Source organism: Benincasa hispida, chromosome 12, assembly GCF_027475165.1.
Source record: "Benincasa hispida cultivar pf3 chromosome 12, pf3_genome.v1.1, whole genome shotgun sequence".
Lineage (NCBI taxonomy): Eukaryota > Viridiplantae > Streptophyta > Magnoliopsida > Cucurbitales > Cucurbitaceae > Benincasa > Benincasa hispida.
The window spans coordinates 58,115,687-58,121,522 of NC_143489.1; positions in this window are offsets into that span (position 1 = coordinate 58,115,687).

The following is a 5,836-nucleotide window of genomic DNA, read 5'->3' on the forward strand; positions in this document are numbered from 1 at the left end:
ATGATTTGAATTGTTCAAATTAATTCGAGGAAAATATATATTAATGTGATTAATATATAATTGATTATGGATACGATTTATAATTCAAATTAATTTGGAAAGTAATATTTGGATAATATTCAATTAATTAATTTAAGAGAATTAGATTCACAAAGAGTTAATTAACAGAGAGGTATTTCACATATACATACGATGTTTATGATAATTATATATATATATATATATACACACACATTAAATTGGATTTAATGTATAAATAGTCATTTAACTAATGTGTAAACTAGTGTTATTTAATTGTGCTAATTAATTAAATAAGTGTTATTTAATTAATTGAGCTAATTAATTAAATAAATATTATTTAATTAATTAATTGTGAAAAGAGGAAATGGAAAAAGGATTAGGAAAAGAGCTTGACCCTCCTCTATATAAAGATTGCCATATGGTCCCTTTGGGATACACTGACACACTGACACCCACAATATACAACATGCAAGTGTTATTGTGCAAAATTTTCCTTTAGGCTGACACTTTAATGTGTATATATATATATATATTTAATTATCATAAATATCGTATGTATATATGAAATACCTCTCTGTTAATTAACTCTTTGTGAATCTAATTCTCTTAAATTAATTAATTGAATCTTATCCAAAGATTACTTTCCAAATTAATTTGAATTATAAATCGTATCCATAATCAATTATATATTAATCACATTAATATATATTTTCCTCGAATTAATTTGAACAATTCAAATCATCCCTCTTAAATATCCTCTAGTGAGCTAACAAGGGACCTGGTGGACCTGTAGATCAGAAGTTCCAACGATATGAGATTAATTGGCTAAATTCATTAACCAAGTTAATCAATATTCGTTAACTGTGGGTACACTTCACTAACTGCTGCAGCACGCCCTTCTCTAGGCTAAGAGGGGAAAAACAAAAACATTTGAAAACGGAATGAGCTTACGCCCAGTGAGTGACCGAGAAACATAGTAAATTTTCATGCATAATTTCAAAAAATAGTTTTATCTGAAATATAATTTAATGCAGCATAAACAATTTCCAAGATTAATGTATATAAAACTGTTTTAAACTTAAAACAGTAAAATCATTTCTCAAATCAAAAAACTGTATAACTTGTAAAATAATCCCAACACCAACTATTAGTCCAAAGAGAACCCTTTTGCTCAATCTCTGACTTTATTCACCTGTAACCACATTAAGTACTACTGCTCAGATACCTTCTCTTTGTACTTCAGTATCGAGCTACTAGGATACCTTCTCCAACGTACTTCAGTATCCCGTTGGCTTGGTACCTTCTCAAACGTACTTCAGTACCAATAGATACCTTCTTTTTGTACTTTGGTATCTAGCTACTAAGATACCTTCTCCAACGTACTTCAGTATCCTGTTGGCTTGGTACCTTCTCAAATGTACTTCAGTACCAATAGATACCTTCTCCTTGTACTTCAGTATCTAGTTGGGTGGATGCCTTCTCCTTGTACTTCGGCATCGCATTTTACCAAAACTATTTATAAACAACTTTTCTCTTTAAAGTATGTATAGTATAACACATATACAACATGACTTTAAAGATGGTAACGCATGCTGGATAAAATCAATACATATACATATGTAAATAGTTTTTCAACAATATGCATGCGTTCAAATCATAATTCAAACTTGCTTGGAAACCACTTTATAAAGCTAGTAGGCATGAGAATTATTTTTGCAAACATGCTTTCTGTAAAACTTTTGTAATCAAACTAGTTTAAAATGTTTTAGTTCGAAAACATTTTAGCCACTCACCTCGAATTCTTAGGAACTTTTCACTCTAATAGCTCCTCGGGTCCCTTTTTCATCCCTAGAATCCAGATTCAACTTTCAACTTAGATTACTCATAGTTCTGAACCTTATTTGGAAATATTTCCTTCTACAAACTTATTCTAAAATGTCTTAGGAATCTTACCCTAAACTTTCAGCTCATAATTTTTCGTGGTTTGTCCGGAATCTCAAAATCTTCTAGACTGGCTCAGACTGATCCGACAGTCTGACCCTTCTGCTTTCTTCTCAACCTCCAGCCCAGTTCCTTTGAGCTTTTTCCTCCAAAAGCCCTACTCTGAAAACTAGACTTTCAGAGCTTTCAGATGGCTTTAGAATCACTCTAAACGCACGAGTATATTGGAAGATCTTCTCGTCCAAAATTGACACATTCCTCTAAACCCTCACTGCCCTCTACTTTCTCTACAAAATTTATGATTTTTGTGTGATTTGAAAATGAACTTCCAACTCCCTATTTATAGGCATTCAAATTGCTCGTGGGATTGACAGCACCTACTTGGCTATATGGCCAAATGTTTAATCCTCCCTTTATCAACGTAAGTTGACTTCACCTTGGTTCAATGTGTATTTCCCAAACACATCCAACACAATTTCTTAAGGTTTAAGAATTTCTCTTAATCGGATACCTAGATTTTAATTAACATTCGCCCTTACGTCTTCAGGCTTTTTTTGTATTCAAATTAGGGTTTTTAAATGCATAATCCACCCAAACGCGTCCAAATACATCGCCTAGAAGCTTACTCGGTCGTTCAATGCATAGGCGAGGCGTAGGTGTGACGTTCGAATGCAGCACCGGACAAGGCGTGGCTGACGCACGGGCTGGTCTCGCTCTCTCCCACTTTCTCACTCAAAATCTCGCTCTCTCTAACTTTCTAGCTCAAAATCTCGCTCTATCTGTTCTCGCTCTCTCCCACTTTCTCGCTGGTCTTGCTCTCTCTTCAATCTCATTCTCTTCCAGTTTCTCGCTCTTTCTCCAATCTCGCTTTCAATGATCTCGTTGGTCTCGGTCTCAATGATCTCGCTGGTCTCACTCTCAACGATCTCGCTCTTAGCTACTGTGAACATTGTTCGTCTCCGTGCAATTTCTACACGATTGTGCCATTAGTCACTTGCCTTCTAGTGCTCTGTGCACAACACGCATTTCACATAAATTTTCCATACTTAGCCAAATTTTCCCAAATTTCCCAAAATCAATGTCCATATTTTTCTTTTCAAATCCTCATTCCTTCTTCACCATTTCACACTAACTTTCTCATCAACCTACTCAACTTAGTTATACAAATTTAAATAGGGACACACAATTAAGTAGAAAATTAAGATAATTTAAATAAGAAAACACACTTAAGTGTAAAATTGGGATTCAGGGTTCACATCTCTTTACTCTCCAAAAGCCTTTTCTCCTCTCCCTCTCCTAATAGCTAGAGAATAATGAGGTTACTCTCGTGGTAGTGCTCGAGATTGTTCAAGAAATCGTTCGTGATCAAAATCGTTGAAGGAGCCATTCATTGGAACTTCGAGAGGATTGTTTGTGAAGCTTGAATCTACAAAAGTAAGAATGGTTCTAATCTTTTCCCAAAGCATGCTAATTTACATGTTTATATTCTGTTTTAGTATAATAAATTTGTTTATGTAAAAATCGAATTGTGGGATGCAAGGCGTTCTCACATAAATGTTTCCGTCGGGGGATCTGATTCCTTCAATGCCATCACCACTATTGGAATGAGAGAATATGGTGTTGGAACATGAACAGACGATCGTAGAACAGGAATAAATGGTGTTGGGATTGGCTGGTGTTCAGCTAATTGTTCGAGTCCATGTTGAGAGACATATGGTGTTATACTTCTGGACTGATAATTGCACTCGAACTCATGTGTATTGACGTGATTTGATGCCTCATTATATCTACCCATGGATCATTTTTATCATCCCCCAAATTAAACTGTTGATGTTTTCATCGAGTGTAGACGTTGTTGGAATATTTTATATCGAATGTGTTGGAAAACCAAAGTTCTGATTTGTTGGAATGGTTGGATTGCTTTAAGGATACATACTATCAGTGTCCACTCCATGAGTACCGTTCAGTGTTATTAATACAAACAACAACATTCGAGCTGCATCACTGCCTTAGAAAAAAAAAAAAAATAGGGCTTTATCATCGGTAATATCAATTGGGGGAGCTGATACCAATAAGTTATAACATCTTATTTCAAACATATTTGGATCGTGAGTGCAGAAGACCCACTAGTTGACTACAAGTTAAATTATTGTTAATCTTTAATCCTTTCATGGCATCTCCAACATAGTTGCTTTCAGTCTAGTCCCACAACCCACCATAACACACAAATAGGCAAAGTAGCATCTTTGATCCTGTAATAGGCCAATTAGGGACAATTGGGTTTCGATTGCATTTGAAATTACAATAAAAGATATGTGATCACATACCATGTGGCTAGCGATTGCGTACTGTTGGATCATCAGTCGCGTACAAATTATGCATAGCGATCACATGTCGTGTGGTTAGCAATCGCTTTCCATTTTTTGGAAAGCATTCTTCGGAACCACATGTAAGTGATCTCTATTCACTAGTACATGATCGTTGGCCTCTTTCAATGTAAACTAAACTTACCCTCTCTTCGTTTCTTCGAAGTTGAAAGCAAATTACTGTGAGATTGATCGAATGAAAGTGAGAGCGTCCAACAAGTAAGAGTGTTTCACTGAAAGTGATGGAAGTGAAACTAAAAGTAACCTTCCCTACTTGTCCATACTTGATATCAATACCATTAAATGTTGATGGTACAATGTTGATAAGAAAATAAATGTGACAAAAAATGGAATGGAATATTGGTGTTTCATTGAATGAAATGGTGTGGTTGTTGAAGGGGAAGTCAAGGAGAAAATATGAGAAGTGAAAGCATTTAATTTTAAGGGAAAAATGGGTATTACACGTCTAAAACGGGTTTAGAAAACATAATTTCAAAAAAAGAGGTAAATCACATAGAACTTTTTAGATTTTGGGTCATTTTGGACAACTTTCCCCTCTTTTTTTGTTGACTCTAGGTCTAATCATGTGATTAAGGACAGTTTTTGTATAATAGGTAGTTTTAGTTTGAATTGACCACATTTCACACGTTTTTTTCTCCTTTTTGGAGTGCTAATCAAGTGGAAGTGCAACAAAAATTAAAAAAATCGAAAAATCAAACTAATCCAAACCGATCAAATAGTTTGGTTTAGTTTGATTTTTAGTATAAAATAGACATCTTGATTTGTATTTGGAGAAAGCCAAAAAGTATTGGTTCGAATCAACTTTTTATTAGAAAAACCAATCAAAACAAAACCGATACAATGATATATATATCTTAAATAATTGATATACCTTTAAAAATAAACTATCTTTTAGTATTTTAATTACTATTGTGTATGTATATTTGTTATTTAGAAAAATTATTATGGAGCTTGTATATTTTTTATTTAGAAAAGTACCAAGAAAAAAATATCAAATTTCTGAAAAAATAAATAGACCCAATTTTAATTTTAAATCAGCAAAAATGACCCATTCAAAACAAAGTGGTAACAAAAATGAAAATTAGAAGAAAAAAAGAAAATGTCAAAAATCAAGAACCAAACAGATAATAAATCAATCCAAATAAAACTAATCCAATAGTTTTGTTCTTTATTAGATATTGGTTTGGATCTCTTTTTTATTAAACTGATTGGTTTGGTTAGCTCTTGGTTGGTCTCAAAACTGAACCATTTACCACCCCTATAATCAAGTTTACTACTCTCTTTGCTTTTGGTTTTCATTTTTTTTGGTTGGTTGGTTTTAACTGTAAAACTTTTTTATTTTTAGTAAAAGTGTACTACTTCAAGAACTAATTAAAATTATAGCAAATTACAACATACAGTATAATTTAATGTTGAATTACATAAATGGCCACTTTTTGAAAAAAAAATAATACTTAAGCAAGTTAAATTTGATAATCAAACATTGC